Consider the following 12,387-nt stretch of genomic DNA (forward strand, 5'->3'; position numbering starts at 1 on the left):
ACCTAGAAAAGATGAAAAAAATACTACCCAAAACCACAATGGTGTGACCACAGCAGAAGAGTTTCCTCTGGGTTTCATTACAAACCTTTCCCACAACTTAATTGAATTACATGTTACTCTCTGAAAAGAGAAGATAACTCACCTAATAGTTTTTTCTTCCAGTGAGCATGGTGGCTAGCAGGCTCTTTGTAATGACATAGAAAATTATTTAGCTCCATGTACACTAGCAGCTGAGCCACTTTTAACATCAACCCAGGTGGACTCCATCGTTGACAATCATTCTCAAGAGTCAATACGTTTTCTATATTTGCTGGATAGTAAGGATTCCCCTATTCTCTGACACGCGAGCTAATCAATTCTTGTACTAAACTTGAAAACAATGTGGTGGAGGTGTATGCGCTAGCATAGTAAACAGCATCTACTGTGTGGATTTAGCTGTCAGGAAAATCAGTGGTTCATACCAAACCTACGTTTTTAGCAAACAGTACACTACAAAGAACCCATGATTCCAAATGTTATCTTATTTAGAGATTGAGAGCAATCTATTTTCCCTCTTGTTTTTAAAAACAAAGCGGAAGAGGATGGATGAGCCTCAGAAGGATTCAGATTAGCATCCAAAAGTTGGGAGAAAAGCTTGTCATAATATTTCATTCCTTCCGCTTCTATTTCAGGGCAAATAAATTACCTGCATTATTTGTACACCTTCTTGACCACTTGAAGGTTAAGTGGGTGAAGGCAGTTGCAGTGGGGAAAGGGGACCTAGCATTTCCTGATGCCTCTTAGGCCTGAATTGCATAAAAGCCTGATTTGGGGGACTTGACTTGAATTTTTGCTGGACTTTGGAATGCGTGGGAACCCTACAGACAGGATCTATTGTTAACTGGGCCTGCAGGTTTACCCTAATTGTTGAGCTCAACTATGAAAAGTGAGTGAAAGTTCATAAAATGTCACAACCTGTAACAACAAATATTGATGGGGAAAAGTTGCTAATTGAATTGAAAGAGACAAATTGAATTAATAATAATAAAAAAGGCTTCCTGTTACAATTAAATGACTGTACTGAGATCATGCCAGATAAACAAGAAAAGTGTGGGGTCAGACATCAGTGAACCAAAACTGGTGTGTCATAAACTAGGCCTAATTGATGGACAAAATAATGAAAGGGTGGGCTGTTCTGCCCATCACCTTTCTAGGATCCTTAAAAGATCCTAGGGGAGGGGAACAAATGAAGCATGAATACAACAATTGCTGACTGAAAGAAGAGGAAGGTATGAGCTTCATTCATCATGGCTGCCACCCCAACAGTCTCCTGGGACCTTGGGACTCACTGTGACATCACTGAGCCTTCATCATCCTGACGAGACTAGGCCAGAGAGAGACCCAGATGACATCACCACCTCCACTGGGATGTGAGACTTGTGTGTCATTTTCCTTCACCACCTTATTTCTTTTCTTTTTATCTTTCTACTTTTGCCTTCTGTTTAATAAGAGTCTGGCTTAGCTGACCAAAACTGTGTCTTTTGCAATACTGCTGTGAACCTGTGACCAGAAAGAGACAGCTAAAAGCAATATCCTAAACAGTCTCATGTAGGTACAAGTTTGCCAGGTCTCAGAGTGGCTGATTAGACCACGTGCCATGCCCGTGTTTCTCCAGCAGTGAAATTGCAAGGGAGAGTCAACACCAGAGACAGAAGCTGAATTTTCTATCTTTGCTGTTTGCTGTATCTTCTTCCATGTGTTCTCCCCCCCCACATAAAATTGCATGCAACTTGCAGTGCCTGGGCAGCCTTTCCAGCCTGATTGCTTTTGAATTTATAGCAGTACTAGGAAAAGCAAACTGGTGTCAAGAACAGATGCAAATCCATCTGAACTAAGTAATTCTAAAAGCCGGGCAGATAGAATGAGGAAGTCCTAGTAAATCATAGCAAATTCAGTAAGTGTTGGCCTCTTTCCAGAAATCCTCATGCAAGCATACTCCAGGAAAAGTGATTCCTATTGACCTGGGTTGGCCTTAACACGTTTTGCCAAGTCTGAAGGAACCACTGGGCAGCTAAGCTGGTGAAATTGACAGCAGGCAGAGGGAGCAGATACCTACCAAAAGGACCAGCCCCAGGACTGTCATACAATGAAATTTAAATTAAGAATTATTTCTCACTTGTTCAGCAAAAGTGGTTTGTGTGATGTGGTACAGACATAGAAGCAGAAAATGTTCTTGCTCCAAGAAGCGTGTAGGCAAAGGGATTGAACCTGGAGCACCCTCCACTCTTTGGGAAGCGCATTCACTTGAGACGATTAGGCTCTAGAGGCCAGACTTTTAAAGGTTTTTAGATGCTGAGTGGAATTGAGCAGGCTCAAGCCACAAAATGGAGACCTGAATTTTAAACAATTCAAAGTTAAGAGATGTTCAGATGTTTGATTCAGCCCCTTGTGATTAGAAATGGGTGGGGCATTTTCAGACCTCTAGATCTGGGTTTTAAACAATCCCTACATTCAGAGGGCTTGGTTTGGGCCTGTCTCTAGTTCTGAGTGTAACAGACACTTGACATTCTTTGTTAGTCTGAAGTTAGCACAACTGTCCTCAATAACTACATGATGTAGAATAGAGTAGCATGCACATTCAAAAGTAAGTTAAAAAGCATCCTGGACAGTTAGCTCATTTTAAATACAATGTTAAGAGACTACGTACAATGATATTTAACAAGGACTCTCAGGCTCCATCTATGAACCAAGCAAACCATCTATGAACTTTTTATTTTAAAAAATTATGTGGAAGTTTTTCATGAATGGTGGTCAGGAATGATATGTTAGTCAAACTTCAATGGTCTCTTCTGCATATTGTCTATTGATATAGCCAAGTCTTCATTTAAAATACAGAATTAAATAAAAGAAACCTAAATTCATTGCCACAATTTGGGGCAGAAATACCAACTTCAGTGAAAAACTTTATATTTGCAATGATTCCTGTTTTGCAGTTGACTAAGAGACATTTAGAAATGCTTGCCACTATGCAAAGGTTTCGAACACAGATGTTGTGCACAATGGATGAAGCTTTCTTTTTAAAGTCCCCAGTCTGGGCTTTCCACCTCTCCTCTCCTATAGCTACCTCCCAGTATTATGGGAGTGGTAATTGCATGGGACTACAGCTTTTATCCTAATATGCATGGGCTCTGAGTGCAAAGCTGTCTCTTTTATACTATAGACATCACTTTTTAACAAAATTTGTGTAATTGCCATTTGAATCGTACTATTTGGACAGGAAGAAAATGTTAGTAAATCTGGGATTATTTTTGCATGTAAATATTGAAGACTTCCCAATAGCAGTAAATATTTGTACTATATTTTCATCAGTGAGGTGTTTTGTTTTTTTTAATGGTCAGAAGCCCAGCTAACTTCGTAATAGATCCTGGGAATCACTGGTTGGCAATATGATCATCTCATCTTAAAGTAATTCCCTCTTGTTTCCAGGAGTGGCGCTAGGGTTTTTGGCGCCCTAGGCTGGGGTCCTTCCGTGCTCCCGGTCATCGTCGGCAATTCTGCGGCGGGGGGGTCCTTCCGCGCTCCTGGCCTTCGGGATACTTTGGCGGCGGGTCCCGGAGCGAGTGAAGGACCCGCCACAGAATTGCCGCCGAAGACCCGGAGCGCGGAAGGACCTCCCCCCGCCGAATTGCCGCCGAGGGCAGCGAAATGCCGCCCCCCCAAATCCTGGCGCCCTAGGCGACTGCCTAGGTCACCTAAATGGAAGCGCCGGCCCTGCTTGTTTCTCAGCCCAGGACTTTCCAAGTTACAGTGGATGACCAACAAAATGAAGCATTTCAGAAACAAAATTTGGCATGTATTATGGAAAAGGGTGAGAAACAAACATTTTTGCGAACAACCATTCTCTTATGTAATAAGGATAAATACTGAGAACAAACATTGTGCTAAGAAAAAGGCATTGAAATGCTGGAAGTGCAATCACTCCCATGGAACTTGATTCATATGATTTCTCTCTGAGATTGTCTACATTACAAAAAGGGTTGCCATCATCGCTATACCAGCAAATCTCCCTAATAGAGACACATCTTATACTGGCAAAAGGAGATCTTTTGCCAGTGTAGATAAACGCCTCCCCATTTGACATAAGCTATACTGGCAACAAGACTTTGCTGGTTAAACCGTTTCTGTATGGGTTTTTTGTGGGGTTTTTTTGATGACATAACTATGTCATTTAGGAGTATGATTTCAACCCCTTTCCTCCCACCCCCCATATTCCTAACCAATGTAGCTATACCTGTGAAATTTTGTAGTGTAGAACTGGCCTATGTTTTCACATCTCGCTTATCACTGCGATGGCTGAATGTTTCATAGGATACACCCAAATTCATGTTTACTGAGCCAGAATATTGCACATAATTAGTTTGATTTAGAATTCAGATTTGCACTGAAATTTACAACTAATTCTCTGGCGTGGATTATTCTTTACAAGAATGGGACTTAATCTTTACAATGCATGATGATTAGTACTACAGTGAGACTTAAAAATGGCTGTTAAGAGCTTTATGTTGAGCAAAGAGGTTATTGTTGTTACACTAATGGCTTTTCTGATATACCAAGTGTGACATCAGTTCCAACTTTCAAGTTTCCCCAACACCAGCCTATACCAGCTTCTGCACAACAACCATAGTTCCCATTCTGACTAGCTTGAGAATACCATGGTATTTCTGAATCCTCCTGGAACACAGAGTATCAGAAGTGTCATGATAAACCCTCTTCTTGTAAGATTTCCAGCTCTGATTCTAGAGCAGAGGATTAGATAGATTCAGAGAATCCCTGTAAAAGCAAATCTCCAAAATGAACTACTGAACCTTCCCAGATTTCCCTCTCACTAATGGCAAGGTTACGTTACACTCGTAGTTTCACTAAAAATTCTTAGGGCCCAATTCTGCTGCCATTTAAATCAATGGGAGGTTTGCCATTAGCTTCAAAGGAAGTAAGTCTGAGCTTTTGTTAACATAGGGAAATGTTGGGATACAACATGAAAGAAGGGAGAGACTGTCTTTTATTCATTTGATCTTTCAAGTGAAATAGGATGAGAGCTCTTCACAGCTGCTCCCATATTGCTTAGCTCTGTTTCTTTGGCAAACATCTTGAGTTTCATAGATACATAGATTTTTTTACGTCCAGAAGGAACCATTAGATCACCTAATCTGACCTCCTGGATAACATAGGTCATAGACTTTCATCCAGTAACAGTCCATCAGTCTCACAAACAATAAAATACATCCTTTACAACTTGAAGAAGGCAAAACTAAACATATTGTGGATTTACACTTAAGTAGAATCATCTGTATGACTGGTTAGTATGTGGGTATAACATATACTCATATCTGTCCATCACACTTCAACCATCTAGTTACGGCCGCTCTGAAGAGCCTCTTTGGCATAAATTTTCATGACCGATGGAAAAATCATCTGTGATTATTGTTAATGAAAGGGCAGCAAACTACCAGCCAGACAATTCAAGTAGAAAGTTTTGCTTAATCTCAGTTAGCGTGAGAGTGTATTTGGCAGCTCCATGAAAATCTATTGCTGCAATATGAATTCTAGTATTCAAACCACATCAGCTAGGACTGGAGTCTAAACTGAGGATGTATGTAGTGATTGTTTTTGTAAGCATTAACTAGAGAACATTTCACTCTTTTGTGCTGGGCATTGATAAGCAGAAAGTAAAGGGTAAACTGGAAAACAAAGCACTTTTAGCACCCATGTCTTCCTGTGGGAGGGACGTAATGCAGTTACACAGAGTAGCTTGTAGGAGGAGGAAGAAAGTGTGTGCACAAAGCATGCAAGTCTAACAATATATGAACAATCTGCTGGTGGGGAAAAGAAATTCTTATCTGAAATTGAAATCCTTCAATTGAACTAGCAAACATCTGGACTACATTACCTGCAATAAATAAGTGCCCTGGCACTAGAAAGAGATCTTGGTACAACTGCATAGCTCTAGCCACTAAAAAAACCCAACCTCTGAGCATTTGAAGTAAGCTGATATAATTTTCTTTTTCAGATAAATATAAATATTCCTGCCAAAGTCAGATTATTACTCTTCATACATGAATATATAGTATCTCAGCAAAGGAACAGAATGTACTGCAGAATGTACTGACAAGCAAATAGTTTATTAAATAACCCTCTTGACACGTGCAAGATTTTAAAACCTCAGAAATGTCAAGGGAGGGCTTGGGGGAGAAGAGGATTTAATCGCTTGCTTCAGTTTGAGGTGAAACTTTTTAAAATTTTACCTCTCAGCAGGGGCTAGAAATATTTCTGTTGGCTGAAGTCTCATCTCCAGCCTTTCTGAATTTCCAAGACAGCATTAACAATGGATGGTGTTTGCCAATGCTATAAATGAGGTTCCCCAACTACACATTTTATTTAAATTCAATGAGACAGTTAGTGTTAGATCAATACAACTAATTCATTATGAAATAGGATATGTATGATGAGTGGTAATTGAGTTACTATTCAGCATTTATAGTCTTAAATCTACATGTCACTATATGAAACCAAGTAAGACTCTCTGCATAGAGGAGCAGAGGCAGTCTCTGCTCCAAAGACTTCACAATGTAACACAGACATGTTGTCATTGATCATGCCTGCTTCAGAGGACCTCCTCACACACACCAGGTGCAATGCATTCAGTATAGCCCTGCTCTCTAGCCATGCTCCCTCTAGTGTCTGGCCCCTTTTGGAGTTACAATGTCTTTCCAAGCACTCACTCCACTAGCTCAACCTTAACCTGCCTGGGCTCCTTTAGTGACTGGGCACCAGGAGTCTCTAAGGCCTTGTCTACACTACAGGGGGAGAACGATCTAAGTTATGCAACTTCAGCTACGTGAATAACATAGCTGAAGTCGACGTACTTAGATCTACTTACCGTGGGGTCCACACTATGCTATGTTGACAGGAGACACTCTTCTGTTGACTCCCCTTGCACTTCTCGTTCAGGGGGAGTACAGGAGTCAATGGGAGAGCAATCTGCGGTCGATTTAGTGGGTCTTCACTAGACCCGCTAAATCGACTGCCAGTGAATCGATTGCCATGTGTTGATCCCCCGGTAAATGTAGACAAGATATTAGTCATCTTTTCTTCCCATAAACTTCCTCTTAGTCCTTGTGACAGATATGACAGTATCCTGGGCAAACCTGATGGAATTAAGTTAAATCTGATTGAATTATGTTTAACATAATTAACAAATTAACATCTTTGTGGTCCATTGTATTAAAAATGCAAAAGTTTTGTATAGTTTTGGGTTTGTATGGAACTTCTTTAGCAGGAAGACAGGATTAATGCAATCTCTGGGAGATATTAAGAACTTGAAACAACTTTAGTGGACAATATGTCTGAAGTGGATTTCCTAGGAAATACCTGGGGGTGAGGAAATGCAAATGACCAACTTGAAATCCATCCTCTGGAAGCTATGCCTTGGAAGAGAGACTGATTGTGTACTGATCACCTGCTCCTGAAAACTCCAGATCAAAGACCCTCTGGATTGTATAGAGGAAAGACTAGACTTTGTCTCAAGTGACACCTTTACATCTCTGTCTCTTTCTTATTTCCTGGGCCAGATTTATCCATTGTTTATTTTCCTTCTTTGGCTTTTACAACACTGTTGTTTTCCCCTCAAATATTTTTAGAAGCTCTGTTGTAGTCTGAGTCAAAGGAAATAATTCAGCTCTCTGTGCATGGGGCTCTTTCAGCTCTCTTTATGGGACAGGATAATGCATATCAACCATTCTTTGAATGACCAAGTGATTTCCCCAAGAGAATCAGAATGGAACAAAATGTCTTGGGGTAATGAATCTTTTGGACTTTAATCAACAGCTGCATACTGGAGAATAGCAGTGACATATGTTTTTTTTAAACTGGAAAAATTAATTACACTGAAGGAAAAATTCGGCTTCCAGCTATCAGAATCAGCTCAGTCCACAGTGGCTATTTGGCCTGTTGCACTGAGGCAGCAGCGTGTTTTTACTTGAAGGAATGCCTATCCAAAGAGCAAAGCACAGTTCAGGGACTATTTAATGCAATAAATAGATAAGTAATTGGAGTTACTAGTTGAAAAATACAGCACCGCAAATCAGTAACAAAGGGGAGAAAGCTATTTATTTATTTGGCATCGGCTCTATCGGTTGCCAAACAACTTTATTAGGACTGAGCTATAAATATTTATAAAAGAGTATCTGTAACCTTGCTGAGTAAAAATAGAAAGAACAGTCTAATCAGGAACCACAAGAATCTGTAACTACTGAAAGCTAAAGCACATGCATTTCAGTGATTGTAGGAAGAAGAACATCATTTATTCTGAAGGGCCTGTGACTTGTATAATATGGTGTGGGTCCTTAAGGCTTCCAAACTGGAATAATGGCAGAAGGACCTTTCTATTTCACTGGGAGGAGACTAAAACATTTTTCCCCCCAGACTCACTTCAAGTAAGACCTGAAAGTGAAATAAACTCCCCCTCCACCTCTGTATGTTGATTCAAGTGATTACAATCATCCTTGATGCCTGCAGTGAAACAGTGAATGATGGAGTCAAATTGGAAACAAAATGGAAACATTTTAATGAACACTCACCTGCATGTCTCTTTTCTCTTTGGGCTAAACCATGCTATCTAGCTATTGGCCTGTGTTGGTGATGGCGTATCATCTTTGGCTCAATCTTTCCTGAGCAGCCTACAATGGAGGGAACTATGTGGGTGGCAATACCCTTTTCCCTGCATGCTTTGGGGTAATGTTTCCCTCAGAGGGAAGAATATAGAGGGATCAGGCCCTCTGCTTCCTGAATGCTGGGACAGCCCTCACAAAAGGCTGAGAGGGTTTCTGTGCTGTCTTCCCCACCATCAGACACCCATACAATGGCTTTGACCTCTGGAAGTTCCTCCTTCTTTATTTCTGTCCTGGGCTTTGATCTGTCCAATCTATAAGTAAATATGGCACATGGATGGGTACTTATGTTTATGGGACAATTTTAGCTTGACCCTGGTGTTAATAATTAAATGAAACCCAAACTTGGCACAATTAGTTTCTATCTGAATTGTGAAAGTGTGTATGCGTACGTGTGTGCATATGCATGAGAGAAACAGACATGCATGATTGCTCTGGGGAGAAAGAGGGAGAATGTGCTGTCTCTGTTGGACCTTTGTTTATGGTTATTTAAGAGACTGAGACAGTAAGTCTGGTATAAAAAGGACAGATGGAGAAAGGGAGATGGGTCAACAAACTGAGGGTTGCAGATGAAGCACATTGTCAGAGCTATTGTAAGGCAGGACTGGAACAGCAAGAGTGCTGCAGATCAAGAATAAGTTTCATGGGCAGAGATGTGTGTGGAAGTTTGCACTTGCCTCTCTCTCTCAGTAAACCCCAAACTGGCCAGTCGGTTTCTTACCAAGCTCCACATTCTAAGAAAAAGGAAACAAAATCAAGGAATCTCCTTGAGTCACTCTAAATGAGCATGTATAATGAAATGTGCATGAAATCTTAATATCCCTTCAGATTAATTTTTTGGTCTTGGAGTTTGTATTTAAAGTCATGTAATCACCAATTACAGGCAGTTCCAAGAACACAGAATATATTTTCCACGTTGGATACCATTTTTGGTATTGGTTCTAAAACCTTGACAACTACAACAATAATTGCCATTCAAATGGAGTGACAGCTGAACATACGGAGGGAGGGTGCGATGCATTAAAGTGGAAGCCTCTTAGAAATGAGTGGAATATTATAATTTGACTGCCTTATAGAAGAGATGACATACTTCTGCATAGGAAAAACTTTACAGTAAGAAGGTGCTTGTGAATTTTTGGCTTCTTTCTCCCTAGCTATGCAGGAAAAAGCTTTGTTTACTGTGACTCAAGTGAGTTTCCTTAACTGGGGTAGAAATGGTGCAAGATAACCTTGAAAATACAGAGGCCACACTATTCAAGAGCAACTGCTTCATACAGCTACCTCCTGCCAGAGCCTCTTTTTACATTTCAGCAAAAATTTCCTGCCTCAAAATTATCAAGTGCATCACCAATTTAGTTAATAAACGAAGAGACTAATTTTGCTGTTGGGTGCACAAAAGAGTAACATTTTGGTTAAGTAGCAGAAAATAGTTTGTGGTGTATTTTACAGATACATAGTTATATATATATTGCCTTTCTAGCATTCTGAGGAGCTGCACCAGAAACTACAAACAATAGTTCAAGCCCCCCTGTCCATGCACACTAAATGGACTGCTTCTAGAGCTCATTATAGTCACAGAATAAGACATTCTACTTGACATACCAACTCAACATTCTAGGCCAGCATTCATTTAAAATTTCAAGCCACATCCACAAGTGAAAGCTCTTTTCTAAGCCCTCTTGTGCACTGAAATCATAATGGCTCCATCTGAGTCACAATGACATCAATGCAAATGTATCAAATGTTAAACAATGCTAGGAATGCAAAGGATCTAGGTCGTGTCCCTTCCATCAGTATCTTAACAACACTTCAGTAGCCAATACACTATGTATAGAAAAGCTGTGATTTCATTTTGTAATAGAAAGTATTGCAGATTATTTTCTGAATTGCAGTGCAATGAGACCCATCTTTGCTATATTCAAAACCCACTGTGATTCAATGTGATTGCAAGAAATAGGCATTATCACAATAACAATAAAATATCTATTCAATTTTTTAAATGCAAAAGATTTGAACAGCAGCTATGTCATTTCCTTATGGAATCCTCCAAGTCTGGACATACTAGTAAAAGAATAAAACTGAGGAATAATTGGTAGAAGAACAAAGGTTTGAATAAAAGGTGGATGGAAAGCAAAATACTGCATTAATTTTAATAGCCTAAGACCTCCAAGCATGGTTCCAGTTAAGATGGAACCAGAAAAAAAATGACATGATTGGACACAGAAAAATATGACCCTATATTTGGCATTTTTAGAGCATCAGTCACAAGAGCACTTAGATTTTGGAGGCTAGCCTCCAGATTCGCCCCTGCACTCAGGTATTTGCATACAGTATTGCATGTGTACCTGAGATGTACATGCAAAATTACATACACAGCATCGGGGCCAACTTTCAAAGTTTGGCCGATATATCACTAATTAGGATGTTGGTTCTGTTCATGAAATGAGGAGAATAATAGATTTATTTCCTGAGCTGTGATTAATAGATTTATGATAAGGTGGAGTATTAAATAACCAGGGAGAGATTTCACTCAGAGGCTTCTCTTGCCAGGCAGAGCATAAGAGATTGATTAAAAAGATGTGTTCTGATTTTATCATAGTTCTGGATAACTGCCGGAAACTGTTTGCCACTACCATGCAGAGGAGATAAAGTACCAGCTCCTCCCTTCAACCTGAGAAAGCCCAGTGAAATAAATTTAATCATTCCAGTTCAGTCTGGAGTGAATGGCAATCCATATTTTAGAAATCTACTGTATAACTTGCATTGCAGTTTGGCTCAATAATGCTATATAGCAAGTAAAATGAGAAAGTAACTAAACATCAGGATACAGAACTGATTTACAGCCAGTTGAAAATCTGTTAGCAGCACGGGATCTTGAAACATTACCCTGTTTGATTCTACTAAGCTTACAAATTGATTGGATTGCACTGTATTTGGATTTATGGGATGGACCTTGTTATTTGAGAATTTATGGTGGTGATACACAAAGTAGTGATGCAATACACAAAAGTGCTCTCATGTTTGCTAATATTTTTCATGGCTAACTGACTTGATGAATGGTAAGGCAGAGGAATACTTTGTGCTAATTACATGAGTGAATGTTTAGATAAGTATTGCCTATCCCATGCATTGAAAAATTATGAATTCAAGTCCCCCAAAATATGAGATTGGCCTAAATATCATGAGGTTTCTTTGAGTTCCCTTTATTTACCTTTTGGTTTTTGAGCTGTTAGGGTGCATTCAAGCTATGTTTTCATGCTTTTCTCTACAACCATGAGGCCTAAAAACTTTGTTTTAAATTAATGCTCACTGTCTTACATAATCACATGACTCCAGGGCCTGGGGCTTAAAAACACACTAACTATCATGATTTTTGCAAGAAAAATCACAAGAGTTGGCAACTCTGCTTCATACACCACACACACACATGCACACACATCCCTATTTCCAGTAAGCGGAGAACTGTTTTTGTCAGTAATGCTCAGAGACTAGTTGTATTATTTTTGACACTCTAAAAAAAAAAAGAATTTAAACGCAATGTGGCCAAATCAGATTGAAGCTGGACTAAGGAGACAAGACAGCTGCTAAGTGTAGCTTTCTAAGAGAGAACCATTTGCCAAGCTGGTAGGCAGCCCAGTCCACAAAATTAACTAGCCAAAATAAGATGTTACGGCCTAAATGT

This window comes from Chrysemys picta, chromosome 8 (assembly GCF_011386835.1).
Source record: "Chrysemys picta bellii isolate R12L10 chromosome 8, ASM1138683v2, whole genome shotgun sequence".
Classification (NCBI taxonomy): Eukaryota; Metazoa; Chordata; order Testudines; family Emydidae; genus Chrysemys; species Chrysemys picta.